This window comes from Aotus nancymaae, unplaced genomic scaffold (assembly GCF_030222135.1).
Source record: "Aotus nancymaae isolate 86718 unplaced genomic scaffold, 86718_ANA_hifiasm-v0.15.2.pri h1tg000008l, whole genome shotgun sequence".
In the NCBI taxonomy this organism is placed as follows: domain Eukaryota; kingdom Metazoa; phylum Chordata; class Mammalia; order Primates; family Aotidae; genus Aotus; species Aotus nancymaae.
Window position 1 is genome coordinate 25,855,980 of NW_026988419.1, and position 16,364 is coordinate 25,872,343.

The 16,364-nt window shown below is 39.9% G+C and overlaps 1 protein-coding gene across 3 annotated transcripts in view; it reads left to right on the plus strand.

Moving 5' to 3' along the window:
* The window catches only part of KLF7 (KLF transcription factor 7), a 482,827-nt gene that overhangs the window by 64,137 nt on the left and 402,326 nt on the right, over positions 1-16,364 (plus strand). The window contains exon 5 of one of the 3 annotated variants that reach the window (XM_064373105.1): positions 9,022-9,063. The exons of the other annotated variants lie outside the window; for them this stretch is intronic. The gene's annotated coding sequence lies outside the window, so the exon portion shown is untranslated. The remainder of the gene's footprint in view (positions 1-9,021; positions 9,064-16,364) is intronic. 3 annotated transcript variants of the gene reach the window in all.

Here is a 16,364-nt window from a genome sequence, read left to right on the forward strand (position 1 = left end):
ACCAATCAAAAAAAGAAAAAGCACCAAAGGGCAAAATGATGAAGTCGGCAATGATGCCACCAGGCTCATTCTGGTAAGTGAGTGATTTGTTTATTCCCTCTGTACTTACGGTTCCCACTAAATCTGGGCTGGAGAAACCAGTAAATATTTTTAATGTGACAAGAAAATCAAAGCATTCTGTGCCTTGCACACTGTTGTTACTACAAGTTTTATTTCTTTTTTTATTATTGGCCATAACCTTTTGAGCCTGATCTGGTACAAGAGCCCTGTGCAATCCCAAAAAAGGTGAGAGGCCAGGTGGAGCCATCTCTGTGTGCTGGACCATCTGCTAATAATTCATGAGACAATGGCCAGGGCCCTTCTGATACAGTGCATGGAACCGATTTGTCATACAATTAAAGAATTTTTTTTATTATGGTCTTACCATATATATCTTAGGCTGATTATCTAGAGGGATTTAAAATCTCTTTAGACCAATACACATTTGCACCGTTTATTGTGTGCATCTTGGTCTACCCACTAGCAAGTTTATTCTCTTCTCTCCAGTGCATCAAGTAAAGGAAACACACACACACACACACACACACACACACATACACACACACACCCCAAACCATCTGCTCATCCTTGTGAAAACCTAATAAAAGTATCGGCAGAGAGAGGCAGGGTTTATTCAATTTTGTTTAGACCTGGGCAACATTAATTTCCTTGTCTCAAGACAGCCTATATCAGAGAAGGATTTGATAAAACTCAGGAAAGGCAGAAGCAGGACTGGTGAGGTTCACTTAATGACTCCTTGTGGCACAGAGACAGTTAAACTTAAAAAAAAAATTGAAATGCAATCCTGGCTCATGTTACCCATTAGCTGGGTATATTGACCAAACTTATAGTCAGATAATGCAAACAATAACAAAGTTATTGATTGAGGAGATGTCAGGCAAATAGGTACTTATCATGATGCTGCTGATAAGCTCTGGATTTCCCTCCTGTGGCAGCAACAGAGGCCTATTGATTTTGCAGTTGGTCATCTGTGGCTTCCAGCTGACATGGGATCTGCAGGCTGATTCTATATGCAGGGGCTGCACTCATAGCAGGAGGACGCTGCAGTCACCTAAGAGAATGCCGTCCAACTCTGGCTGTGGGGAAAGGAAGGGTTGACTCCACATCAAAAAGAGGCACCTGCAAGCAAAACCTGGCAGTGCCACTAGGTCACCGAATGCTTTGGGGCTATCTCCTCCTGAGGGTACATTTCTTTCCCCCATGACTGGAAGATACACACAAGATCAGGTCCTTAAGCAGCTGGCATTAGCGCTGAGCTTTGAGTTGACCAGTAGGGGTGCGGAAGACAGATGAGACTTGCAGCCCTCCCCACTGAACACCAAATGTATCACCTCCACGGCACATCTGCTCCCCAAACCTGGGCCTTCCAGTTGGCAGGGAAATCTGGCCAGACATATTATTATTGCTTCTCCCAGCATGTGATCAGCCTGAGGCATTCATGGTTGATCGTCTAAATTTTAGATGTGAACAAGCAAAATGCCATCTCTCTTAGCACTTCTAGTATTAGCCAATTACATGGCCATGGAGGAGATATAATAATACTCATTATTTTTTGGATGGCCTTGCAAGAAAAGGATGCTTGATGTCTGCCAAACAGACCCGGGTGATTGTTTGACATTCAAGAGTGTAAGGGAGAGGGAAGCTGGTGTGGCGTGGAGGATGAGAGCAGTAGGGGGTTATTTATTTCTTACTTTCCCATGGATAATTCTAGTGATAACTTGCTGGCCTCATAGGTGAAGGGGCAAAACATTTTGTGTTCATTGTTGACAGTTCTTCTTCATGCAAAATGATGTCAAAGGGTATGTGATATTTAACCAAAGATTATTCTCTAGGTAGGAAGAAGAATTCCATCTAGTCATTTGTACCAGCCATCATTCATTCAGTGGACATCTTTGGAGGACCTGCTGTGTGCTGGCATGGTGCATGCACAGAGCTGGCTAGAGCAGGTAGACAAGGTAGCGCTATCCTGTCCCTCTGTTGGTTTCCATCTGATGAGGGGAGAACAGGGTGGATGGAGGCAGTTCGTTCACAAACACACATATCTACTCGTTGCTCTATTTTTGGAGATTTTCCTGCTTTTATAGATAAGGAGTAGACTTCTTTTGGAGGCCTGGGATTACTCTGTGGGAAAACCACTGTTGGTCCTTGTGGTGTTATGGTATCTATACAGTTCCGGACTCATAGCTCTCATAGCCCTTGTTCCAGTCTGTTGTTAGGATGCTCAGTGTGTTAGGCCTCAGGAACAGGCATCTGACTTTCTCCTGCCCTCCTTTCACCTGCCCCAAGGCAGGACTCAACCCTCTTCTGCCTTCCTGACTGTGGGTCTTAAGACCCCCCATGAGAGGGTCTTACCCTATACTCTGGGGAAAGAAACGCTGACATCACAAAGCTTCCATAAAAACCCAGGAAGAGAGGCTTCAGGGAGCTTCTAGGTGGCTGAACATGTGGAGGTTCCTGGAGGGTGGTGCCCAGGGAGGGCATGGAAGCTCCACACCCCTTCCCTCATACCTCACCCTATGCTTCTCTTCATCTGTACCCTTTACAATATCCTTTATGATAAACCAGTCAACATAAGTGTTTCCATGAGTTCTGTGAGCTGTTCCAGCAGATTAATTGAACCCAAGGAGGGATCACAGTAACCTCAACTTGAAATCAATGAGTCAGAAGTTCTGGAGACTCAGACTTGCAACTGGTGTGTGTGTGTGTGTGTGTGTGTGTGTCTTGGTGGGGGACAGTTTTTGGGGACTGAGCACCCAACCTGTGGGATCTAACATGAATATATATAATAGTGTTGGAACAGAATTAGAGGACACCCAGCTGGTGTCCACTGCTTGGTGACAGGGAGAAACCCTTACACATTCGGTCCCAGAAATCTTCGTCTGTGTTGATTGCTGTGGTGTGAGAGCAGAGGAAAACAAGGTTAGAAAGAGTGCTTCCTGCATAGTCCTGAAGCTGTCACTTTCTCATCTGGAGTGTCCAGCAATACAGATGCTGTTTTTGAGACAATATCTTGTTGTTTTGTTTTCTTTTTTGAGTTGTCTTTCAGAACTTATTTTAATATCCTCAGTCCTTTGAGGGTGAGTTGATTTTGACTTTCAGAAACAGTGAAATGTCATGTGGCCTTACATCTGGTGAACATGGTGGGAATGAATCATCACCATCCTTCTTCAGTTGTTAAAAATGTGTGACTATAAAGTAACGTGACTGATTTTTTTTTGGTGGGGGGCGGTGGTGGTGGGGTAAGGCTCCAGAAGGCATTCTAAAAGTGATCACAGAGGAGGGGTTCTGAAGCATTTTAAACAATGGCAGCATCTTTGTTACAGAAAAGCAGGACAGAGGAGAGAACGCAGGCTCAGAGGTCAGAGAGCTTGGGCTTCTCACCTTGAAAGCTTCACATCCTTACGTTAGACCAGTTACTTAGCCCACTCTAAGCCTCAAGCTGATCATTTGCACAATGAAGCTAAATTGACCCACTACACAGAGTTATTGTGAGGATTCAATAACATAAAATAACTAATGGCAAAGCATCAGGTTCCGTGCCTGACACATGGTAGTTGCTATTATCAATAATACATGAAGAGCTTCCCAAAAGAAATGATTTTTTTTTTTTTTGAGACGGAGGCTCTCTTTATTGTCCAGGCTGGAGTGCAGTGACACGATCTTGCCTCACTGCAACCTTAACCTCCTGAGTTCAAGTGATTCTTCTGCCTTAGTCTCACAAGTAGTTGGGATTACAGGTGTCTGCCACCATGCCCAGCTAATTCCAAAAGGAATAATTTGAAGGGAACGAATAGTTCTTTTAGAATTATAATTTCCGACTGGTTTACAAAGTATATCCATGCCATGTTTTGTATCACTGACTTCTGTGCTGGATATAATCCATTGGCAGCCCCAGATCTGTTCTCTATTCTTCTGCCCCTGCTCTATGCTCTGTGTGGACTCTGTGGGGCAGACCCTGGTTTCCTAGAATTCACACTAGGGTGGCTCTGCCGGGTGATCGAAGAGTAGTTGGTTGGAATGTTTCCTTACCCAGCTGGCTTTGCCGGAGGGTGAAGTTCTCTCCTGGGGCCACAGCTCTCAAGTTCTAGCCTCTCTCTGGAAGCCATGGCTCCACTTCCTTTCTGCCTTCTCCCCTAGACCTGGCAGCAGCTCTGCTGTTGCTAGCCCCAGGGTGCTTCAATATCCTTATTGCTTTATTTTAGCTCTACCCATATCTGCAAACAGACTTCCTCGCTGGTTTCCTCAATTGCCACGTCTGGATCCCCGAGTGATAGACGCAGTTACTGTATAGTTAGTCTTCTAGTTTTGATCTATTTCTCTGTAAGATAAAAATGGTTTGATTGGCCAGGCACATTGTCTTATGCCTGTAATCCCAGCACTTTGAGGGCCTGAATCTGGAGAATCGCTTGAGCTTGGGAATTTGAGACCAGTCTGGGCAACACAGCGAGACGTTGTCTCCAATAAAAGTCAAAAATATTAGTGGGGTGTGGGGGCATGCTTTTGTAGTCCCAGCTACTCAGGAAGCTGAGGTGGGGGTATCTGGGAGATTGAGGCTGCAGGGAGCTATGATCGCACCACTGCACTCCTTCCTGAGTGACTGGAGTCAGACCCTGTCTCAAAAATAAATAAATAAAAATAAAGGATTTTACTGTATTGATTGTGTCTGGAAAGAGAATAGGATCTTAGAAATTTGGAGTCATGCAGAAAACAGAACTTAACAGAGAAACTGAGAACAGGCTTCAGAATGCATACTCTGGCACTTAGAGTTTGCTTTCCAGGCAAATTGTGGGGTTTTACTCTTTCCTTTTTCCTTCTGTAACATTACACATGTCTTCATGTTGAGTGCCTGCATTGTCAGAGGAGCACTCAGAATAAGTAATGCTACTCAATGAGTCACAAATGGAATCCATGTCAGCTAGTGTCATGAAATGGATCTATAACTGGCTTTTTGTCCCTCAATTTGAGATGATCTAATTCAATTTCTATGATTTATAGCTTGAGAGAAGACACTTTCTGTCCTCCTCCCAAACTTTGGTTCTGTTTCTCTCTTACTCTCCAATTTCCTGGGCTCTGAAGGAAATTAATTTCATTTTTTTTTTTTTTTTGAGACAGAGTCTCGCTCTGTTGCCAGACTGGAATGCAGTGGCACTATCTTGGCTCACTACAACCTCTGCCTCCTGGGTTTAAGTGATTCTCCTGCCTCAGCCTCCTGTATAGTTGGTTCTACAGGCGTTGCCACCATGCCTAGCTATTTTTTTTTGTATTTTTAGTAGAGATGGGGTTTCACCATGTTGGCCAGGATGGTTTTGATCTCCCGACCTTGTGATCTGCCTGCTTCAGCTTCCTTAAGTGCTGGGATTACAGATGTGAACCACAGTGTTCGGCTGGAAATTCATTTCTAAAGGCAAATCTGAGCCCATCTCCATGGCCCAGTGATAATTATAATTACTTTGTTTTATCATTGCTTCAAACACAGGAGATATGAAGTATCACAGAAGCCAATCTGTGTCTGGTATTAAGATGAAATTTCTTTTGCAGGAAAATCAAATGATTTTTTGAGACATTGGGTATGCATAGCATGAGGACTGTGTTAAAGTAACTGACTGGTCTAATTGCCAACATGAGCTGCTATTTTAAAAATGATTGTAGTGCTTTGGGCATGGTGGCTCATGCCTGTAATCCCAGCACTTTGGGAGGGTGAGGTGGCAGATCATCTCAGGTCGGGAGTCCGAGACTAGCCCGACCAACATAGAGAAACCCCAACTCTACTGAAAATACAAAGTTAGCCAGGTGTGGTGACACATGCCTGTAATCCCAGCTACTCGGGGGGCTGAGGCAGGAGAATTGGTTGAACCCAGGAGGCAGAGGTTACAGTGAAGCTGAGATCGTGGCATTGCACTCCAGCCTAGACAACAAGAGCAAAACTCCATCTCAAAAAAAAAAAAAATTGGGTGTAGTGCTCAAGTAGCTGCTGTCATGGATACTGTCCAACCCAGTTCCTTCTACCAGGCTGGTGCAATATCTTCAGTAGCATCTCCAGCTGCTGGGAGTGTTGGCTGCTAACATCACACCCTTTCCCTTTATCCAAAGAATTGCCTCCAGTCAACAGGAGGCTCTTTGCAGGAAGTTATTGCCCTCTCTGCTCAACCTGTAGTGACTGACATGAGGAGAACTAAAGGCAAAACTCAAGTTGTGCACCTCTGCAGAGACCTCCCTTCCTCCACCCTGTTCCCACCTCTTCCGCTGCTTCTTTCACCTCCTTACAGTGGTTTTGTCTCTATTTTCTGATGAGTATGTCCTCAATAAATCATGTACTCCTGAATTCCTGTCAGGAGTTCTACTTCTAGGGAACCCAGACCTTCTCTCTGTTTTGTGTTTGAAGAAATATTAAGTATGAAAGGTGGAGAGAGAAAAAGGCGGCTCCTCTGTCTGCCTGTGGCAGATCCGCCCATGACTGTGTCTCTGAATGCTCTCAGAATAAATAGATGGCATTTTGATGACTGCATCTGAGGCGTCTGTGGACATCATCAGTTGTTGGAGGGTCTAAGTTTCACAAATTGTGAGAAGACTTTAAATATTCTGACCCGAAACTGTCTCAGGCTAGCAAATGTCACCCAAATTCTTGAGTCCCAGAATATGTTTGCCATTTGTTCTGCTGAGAGCCAGGTCGTTTGGCTTTGAGTCTTTAGTGTTCGTTGTAGTTATTTTTCATAGCTTGGAAATACAGTCTTTGTCTGTCTAGAAACCTCTTGGTATTCCTCGTGGGCAGTATCTTTTTTGCCAAGTCAAGTCCCTCATCATGCAGAAACCACATTTCTAAATAATTTCTGAGGGACCGTCCTCCTCCTTGGCCACCCCAGGCAGCCCTGAATCCCTCTGACTGTTAGTCTGTTCTTATGTTGCTATAAAGAGATATCCAAGACTAGGTAATTTATAAAGAAAAGTGCTTTGTTTTGGCTCATGGTTCTGCAGGCGGTACAGGAAGCATGGTGCTGGCATCTGCTTCTGCTGAGGGCCTGAGGAAGCTTCCAATCATGGCAGAAGATGAAGGAGGAGCAGGAGTGTCACATGGCGAGAGTGGGAATAAGAGAGAGTTCCAGACTCTCTTAAACAACCAGATTTCACGTGAACTAACTGAGTGAGAACTCACTGATCACCAAGGGGATGGTGCCAAGCCATTCATCAGGAATTCACCCCCATGATCCAGATAACTTCCCAGCAGGCTACTGCTAACACTGGAGATCACATTTCAACATGAGATTTGGTGAGGACAAACATCCAAACCATGTCACTGGCCTTCATTCATTATAATTCCACACAGCTACATTCAATCACATTTAAGGCATCTAAAGACTTTCTTCATTTAAAAAAATTATTTTGTGGTATAACATACACAAATCTCTTTTTTTTTTTTGAGATGGAGTCTTGCTCTGTCACTCAGGCTGGAGTACAGTGACACCATCTCGGGTCACTGTAACCTGCACCTCCCAGTTTTAAGTGATCCTTCTGCCTCAACCTCCCGAGTAGTTGGGACTACAGGTGTGTGCCACCATGCCCGGCCAATTTTTTGTAATTTTTAATAGAGACAGGATTTCACCATGTTGGTCAGGCTGGTCTTGAACTCCTGACCTCAAGTGATCTGCCTGCCTCAGCCTCCCAAAGTGTTAGGATTACAGGCGTGAGCCACAGTGCCTGACCTAGTTGCACCTGTTCTTGAACTTCATATAAATGGAACCACACAGCGTGTATTCCTCTGTATCTTGCCTCTTTAGCTCATTGTTATGCCTGTGAGATTCATTCATTGTTTATCTCTTTATACAATAGCATTTCTTACTATATGTTTTTGTCTTATTATTGTGTGTTTTTGACCACTTCCTTTTTACCTTGAATACTTGTTAACGTACAGGCTGTGTCTTTTGTATATTTTATATTTTAGCCTATTATGGACATTAAAAATATGACACAAGTGACCACTGACTAGATTCCAGTTCATACAGTTACTTAGGGAAAGTGAGCTTTTGTCTTCTCTCCCTGGTTGTGTTGCCTATGTAGTTGAAATAGTTGTATCTGGGGCTGAAGCATGTTTTCATATAATAACAGCTATAGATGTTTATAGGACCTTTATAACAGGGATTCGGAGTGACCTTCATTTTCTCTTAGAGTTTGGCAGGAAAGGCATTGAGGTCCTTTTGCTGATGGGTAAGTTAAGATGCTCTGAGGAGAAGCCACTGACCAAGTCCTAGAGAATATTGGTGGCAAAACTGAAGATATAATTTAGTTTTAGCTCATTCTCTCTCTTCATCTCAATCCCAGGGTGCTCTCATCTCTGGGAAGTGCTTTGGGGTTATACTCATGGGAGAAGAACTACAAATATTAGCAGAAGTTTAAAGTTTTGGAATACTGTTACTATATGAGCTTATAGTATGCTGTTGTTTCATTCTATATGTGTGAGGGTTAATGTCCTGTCTTTAAATTTATTTTATTCTCTACCTTTTGTGACTTTTTATAGGTATTACTTTTAAATAAACTAGATGTGGAAAGTTACAAATACTCACATGATAAGGAGAAGTACACATTGATACCTTCCCACAGTAAAAATGCAAATGTTTTGAGTTTCTAGGGAGCTCAATATGCTAGGGTCAACAGTTCCAAAAGGCCACAGAACTCTCCTGTTCTTACTATTATTACTTTTTTGTGGGGGAGCGAGACTTTCTTTTTTGTTTTCTATAGGAACGCATTTCTGATTTATAATAGAAATGAGTGGGAAAACAGGATTGATTTGATAAAAAATAGAAGTAATTCCCAACTTGGCCAGCTCATATTTGAAGTCTTTTATAACATGCAAATACTTTGTATATTATTCACAAATACATGCAATCATAAATATTCCATCTAATTAATGTACAATGGGTACTTTTTAATTTTCATTTTTATTTATATATATATTTTATTGCATTTTAGGTTCTGGGGTACATGTGAAGAACATGAAGGATTTTTGCATAGGTATATATATGGCAATGTGGTTTGCTGCCTCCATCCCCATCACCTATATCTGGCATTTCTCCCCATGTTATCCCTCTCCAATTCCCTACCCCATGCTGCCCCTCCCTGAGTCCCCTGCCAACAGACTCCAGTATGTGGTGCTCGCCTCCCTGTGTCCATGTGTTCTCATTGTTCAACACCCGCCCAATAGGCACTCTTCACATGAAGAGTTTAAAGACATGGCTTCTAGAGTATGAGCATATTTTGAGAGAATTTGCAAAACAGTTTAAAGTCTAATTTGTCTTTACCTTACTTGTCTCAAGTTTGAATTTTGTTTTTATTCTCGTTTGATTTGTGGTTTGTTGATATATTGAGAGCTCTTGATGTTATAGGCATTTCATTGCTTCTGTATACATTGATTAAAATAGAAATTTCCCCAAATTTGTAGCCCTTTACGTGTTTTGTTTGTTTGCTTTTTTTTGTTTATTTTTTAAATAAATTCAAATTAATGTTTGGAATAATTGTAAATTTTTTCTTCTAGGGTAATTTAACAAGAAACTCTAGGAATAAAAATATATATTAATGGCAATTAATCTGTCAATTTTAAGATCTGCTTAGCTGCTTTTGATTCCTCAAGCTTGTAGGGGTGAAATGTATAATGAATGCCCTTCTTCAGCCCTCATGACCTTTAGGTCATGGCCTGCACTCCTACAACAAAAGTCAGGTTAACAAGAGAAAAGCATAACAAATTCATTTAATTAAAGTTTTACATTATGTAGGAGCCTCAGAAATGAAGACCCAAAGACCTAGGAAAAACTATCTATTTTTATGCTTATGTTTGATGAAGAATGGCCAGCCATATAGAAATGTGTTGGACAAAAAGGGGAAAACCCAGCAAGGCCTGTTTGTTCAGAGTCTTCTTGGTCTCTCTGTGTAGCATTCTTTCCTCCTGGGTATGGGACATCCTCCCTCTGGAATGAGAGTCTTCAAGGAGGAGGGGAAAAGGGAGAGAATGACCTTTCTAGGTTTTATGGCTTGCTTTTGGGGATAGGGGTTCTAGTTTCTATGGCCCGCCTTGGGGAAGAGAAATTTTGGTTTCTATGCCTCACTTCAGGGGAGTGAAAGGAGTGAGAGATAGGAGGGCGGGGAAAAGGTCATAGAGATCATGCTTCTGAGGCTTTCCACTCTTTTTTAGTTCAAAGTACTCAGCACACCAAAGTGCCATACTTTGAGATTTCATTTTCTGAGCCCCAATATTCCCCTGTCTGAAATTTCCTCAAGAAGTTTCACATCTAGAAATTGGGTTGGTGGATTGTCTCATAGCCATTGAACGAGACCTCTCAGTCCTAGCTCAGTCGAGTTAAAAAGCAGTTGTCTCACTTTAGGCCAGAGGTGCTGCAAGTGGCTTCCACTAAAGTTAGGCACTAATGCAGTGGAAACAATCAGATATGTAGCAAGAGGCATTTCTATGGAAACGATAACAACAAAAAAAGTTTAATGGTTAGAACAAACTATAAACTCAGTTTTTAATTCAGGAGGGCAGCCAGTCAAGATTTCTAGATGCTGGACTTAAGCATCTCTGGCTGGAGCAGGGGCAGGCAGTGATGATCTGGCAGATTTTCCTTGTTTGCAGTTTGCATCAGGTGTTCCACTGGGCTTTCTGAGTAGTCCACATAGCAGCAGGCCCAAAGGTTGTCTCTACATAGCTCTTGTAGTAATTTCTCTGAAGTCTGTATCAAGCCATCTAATTTTATCTTGCAGTGCTTCAAAAAAAGGGGTGCTTTTATTTTTAGTGATTCCAAGCCAAAAGACTGGGAGGAAAACTGGAAATATTAGTTTGGAGAGTCATAGCTAGATATTGGAGGAAACTAGAGAAATTCAAGATCCAGCCCAGATTTCAGGTGGATAACAAACTTTCAAACACAATGAGCTAGGATCTAATACTGGGTGTGCTATAGTTTTCTTCTGAAACAAAATTTTTCTCTCTATATTCACCTCCATTTCTATCAAAGATAATCAGAGTAAACTAATTTGTTTGCAAAATAAATTTAGTCTCATTAAACTTGACCTGATTATTTACACAAGTTCATAAAGAATAGTAATTGGCCACATAGGCTGTCTTTTTTTTTTGAGACAGAGTCTTGCTCTGTCGCCCAGGCTGGAGTGCAGTGGCGCAATCTCTGCTCACTGCAACCTCCGCCTCCTGGGTTCAAGCGATTCTTCTGCCTCAGCCTCCCAAGTAGCTGGGACCACAGGCGTGTGCCACCACGCCCGGCTAATTTTTGTATTTTTAGTAGAGACGGAGTTTCACCATGGCCAGGATGGTCTCAATCTCTTGACCTCGTGATCCACCCACCTCGGCCTCCCAAAGTGCTGGGATTACAGGCGTGGGCCACCGCACCCGGCTAGGCTGTCTTTAAATTTGCTTTGCTGGAATGTTTTATAAGGAGTCTCAGATTAGACACTGAAAAGCCTCTTGAGGCCAGGAGGCCAAGCCAAAGATTCACCATTAAAATTCACCTGAAGTATTTCTAGATTGTGCTGAATTCCACTCTGCTTTAGGTCCCCAAAATATCCTGAGGTTCCTGGTCCTGCCAAGAGGTGACATTCTTTAGTAGGCAACCATGTGAACCATGCTTTCAAAGTACCAGTCCAGTTTATCCAAGCGAGGACTATATTGGCTCCAAAAAGTCAACCTTAGTTCTTTAAAGTTTTCTGGTCATATTCGAAAATATAGCATTCCAGTCAAAGCCTTGGTAATATAACCAGTATTTCTAATTATGTCCTGTTACAAGGAGAACATATTTTTATTAAACTTATGTAAATAAGTATGTTGCCATAAAAATAAGAATACTCACAAATAGTTTCTGAATTCTAGCAGGATCAGGTTGGGAGAAAACATAATTGTTCCAATGTTGTTCACAAAAGTCTATGCTACCAAATCTCTGTAAGCTCTAGAAAGCTTAAGAGAAATAGTTTTTTTAAATCTGTAAAAGAAAACATTTACAATAAGAACCAAATTTCAAATTTAAAAATTTCAAATTAAAAGTCATAAAAATATTGCCTTCATCAGTTCAGTATCATGTAATTAATTCTTGTTCTGCTTGATCTTGCTTGGCAGTTTCATGAAGCCATTCATTTCTTAGAGTTCTGAAAATTCTCACACAGTCCAATAGTATGATCTTATGGTTATTAAAAACCTGTATTCAAGAGTATTTGTCAAATTCTTTTCTATGAATCTTTTAGAAGAAAAGCAGTTTTAGATTATCACTGATGGAAAAAAATCAAAACAATAATCGCCTGTACATGACAAAGACTTAATATGGCCATAGTTAAAAATCTGATGAGAGTTCATTATGATCAGCAATTGACAAGGAAATTTAGTTATTTCTGTGGATATAACATTTTAACGTAATTACCAGAATTATTGCTGATACCATTAGGCTTTTAAATATCTCATACATTTTCATATCAATAATATGCTTCTAAGTATAATTCTAGGTTTAGCATTACTCATTGTTTGACCACACTTACTATATAATTTAATGCATCAAATAGATGTAAGCCAATGATTTTAATCTTTCTTTTACAAGGTGAGAAACACATATTTTGTAGCTTTCAAGAGGCCTAACTGGTAAATCCCAAAGTAAGTTCAAGGTCAAAAAGACTTAATTTAGAATTTGATTTTGGGAAGTATGTCAAAAATGTCAAATTTTGTCAAATAAAACAAATATGATCTTGGCTATCTAATTAAAGTGGCAATTTTAAATAGAAAAAAATATTTTCTATTTTTTTTAACATTTTTTTAGAGATAGGGTCTTGCTCTGTCAACCAGGATGGAGTGTAGTGGCACAAGAATAGCTCACTGCAGCCTCAAATTCCTGGATTGTTTTTAAAGGCTATAACTCGGTCAAGACAGTTGAAGGTGAGCAAGAAAAAAAAAAAAAGATTTTAAAGGCTAATACAAAGCTTGCATAGTTGTGAATAAAAAGTAATTGAAGACCTAATAAAATACAACATAAAAAAAATGATCTTGATAAAACACAAAATCTTTTTTTCTAGGTCAATTACGGAAAAGGTGAAAAAAAAAAACTCTTCATATTCTTAGACTGATACTTCTAGAAAACTTTGTTATTTTAACAGAGAAGACCAGATTCCACTTTTGCATTAGTGTACTATTAATGCTGAAGCTAATTTTAAATAAAATCCTTTAATAAATCCATCCAATCTTAGTTTCGATCACAAAAGATAACCTTTCCATAAATCATTTAACACCTTTTTTAAAAAAATTCATTCAGCCTATTTAAAAAACAAAAATGTGTCATTTATATAACTTTCCTTATCAAATGCATCTTATTGCCAAGCAAAGAGAGTTTTTCCTTATATTTTCTGGCAGTTAATTACATACATTAATTATAATGTTTAACTCTTAGTAGCCTTAATTTCTAGTGAAAGCTAGCAAACATTATGAACTCTCTTATATCAGCATTCATCATTTCATAATTTCTAGAAGAAATTTTTCACGTTTTCAAACAAATTTCAATCTATTTAGCTTCTCTGTACTATATAAGTATATGGGAAGATGTGCATAGGTTATATGCAAATACTATCTTATTTTATAACAGGGACTTGAGCATCCATGGATTTTGGTATTTGTGGGAGGTACTAGAACCAATCATCTGTGGATATCAAAGGACAACAGTATTTCCAAAAGGTAATGACCAAATTCTAGAGAAGAAATGGTAGAAAATTTATATCTCAAAGGCAGAGAGAAAGAATGCAAGTTTTTCCAAGAAAGAGTTTAAGGTGTGTCAATTAGACAGAGGAGGACTCAAAAGGATGCTGAGGCAACATAAAATCATAGGAATTCATTACAGGATTTTACAAAGATGTACACAGATAGTCCAGGAGAAGGTCTAGAAGCCTATCTAAAGTTTGTCTACAGACACTGAATGTTTTCTTACCTTTGGTGTTTCCTGTTAGTAAGCTCCCATTCACTGACCACCAAAAGGAGGAGGAGGTAAGGATTTGAAGGAGAGTAAATCAAGGATTCAAGGGAACTGGATGGCAGATTGTAAGTGGCAAAAGGAGGAAGGAGGAGCACAGAAGCAAATGGAAAGAAGTCCTAGAGGAGCTAGTTTGGGGAGGTCTCAAGTTTCCCAAAAAGGTACACGAATTTCCAAGTTATCTTCAGCAAAAATTATGCCAAGAAAAAAAAAAATGTGGACAGAGGTGCTAACTAGTTAGCAGGGGTTCAGTAAGAGAGGTTTCAATAGACTGAGACATTCCCATGATAATGTAAGGTTTTTTAAGCTGACTGACTGTACCATGGACAGTGTGGTAACCTCTGTGACCTGCCCGTACACTCCAGATGAGTTCCTAGAACTAGAAAGTCTGAAGTAACTGGAAAACCACAAAAAGGGAAAAAATGACCAACCCCTGCAGTGCCTAATTAACTTTGAGGCATTCTTCTATTGTTCCTTATTCACACCTCAGCTGATAAGGCAACCGGACTTTGTAAGTGACCTTGGTCAACCTTGTGACTCCAGATCCTATGACTCCCTTCCAGCTTGCAAAAACTGCCCTGAACTGTAACTTCTGTAACTTTCCACTGCCTACCCCAAACCTATAAAACCAACTCCTATCTCACTGCCCTCCACTGACAATCTTTTCAGATTTAGCCCGCCTGTACCCAGGTGAATAAACAGCCTTGTTGCTCACACAAAGCCTGTTTAGGGGGTCTCCTCATTCAGAATGTGTGTTTAACAGATAGAAGCAGGATCCAATAGAGAGGACAACAGAGAGGACTTAACAAAAATTGTAGCCTGAATGTCATCTTTTTATTAAGCTAACTTCTGACCATAGAGCTCTTAAAAAAAATCATTTCAAATGTCTTATTATTTCAGCAAGGGCAAAGCAAATATGCCTGGCCTTTTTTCTTCTTATTTTTCTTTCTTTTAAACTGAAAGTACCTACCAAGAGATTCAGAACCAAAGCCAGTAAGTCTTTTTGGACTTATTGGACAGGACACACTATGAGAAATCAGAATGAACAGGCCTTGCTACGTTTCTTTCAGTTTACTACCTTAGTTCATAACCTTTTGTCCTATCATGTTTTTGCATGACTTTGTACTCTTTATCAAATCTGGTATAAAAATACTTGAGCTTAATCATTTCTTTGGGTCTTTATTTTCTGATGAAGGCTCCCATGTCATGTAAAACTTACATTAAATAAATGTGTACACTTTTCTCTTGTTACTCTGTCTTTTGTTAGCCTAATTTGTAGAGTCCCACGTGGAGAACCTAAGATGGATAAAGAGAAAAAGAGATTTTTTTCCCTATCCTACAGTACATATTAAAATTCAGGTAATTATGTTCTTTTTTGTTTTTGAAAAAAGCTCAAAATGCCATGTAAGTGCTTAGTCCAGGAAGGAAAAATGTTTATAATCTACTTTGTTCGTGAGAAGCTGTAACAATAAGCAGGCGTCTGTTCTGGAAGCATCTGTTATATTAATTACATGGCAAATTTTCAAGTTCTAGAATGAGTGAATTTGTAAGTGGTAAGAATTTTTGATAACCAAGAGAAGACAGGATCTAGAGAAGAGAGCAGGTAATGAGCTGAGAATATGTGAGCATGATCTTGATGGTGTCTGTGTTTTATTGCAACCTAGAAATTAGACGCTTTTACATGCAATATTTTTTTTTCCCCAGAAAATGGTTCCCAAATAAACAGTTAAAGTGGTTTTAGGTGATTAAACCAATATAGAAGATTAGTTTTGTTATGTATAATCACCTTTGCTTCTCCTTTATTGATGAAAAGAGCTTTTCTCAGTAGGTTGTGTTATCTATTTTAGATATTGCCTGATCTTGTTTTTTAAATGTAAATCAGCTTTTTAATCTTTTTTTATGTAAATTTGATAGCCAGTCCCAGCAATTATTCTGCTTTGTTGTAGCTCCCTCTTTAGAGCTGTCTCTATTTTATATTTAATTGTCCTAATTGTCTAAATTTGAATAAACCTGGAGAACAGCAATGGAGATCATTACTTGTTTTTAAATTTACAAAAAGGTTTAAGCACTCCTTCCTGAACTTCTCTTTAATTCTTTACACGGTTAATTATGATCTGGGAGATTGGAAAACCTCGTTATTGTCCCCGGAGCTGCTACTCCAGATTATAGGTTTGTTTATTCTTGTGTTGCTACTTTATATCAGACTTCTGTGTCTGTGAACATGATAAAAAGCTCATCAGAGAAAATTTGTTAAGTTCATTTTTTAATCAGTACAGGATTTCAGCAAGTGGGTATTTAGGTGAAGAGGTATATTAT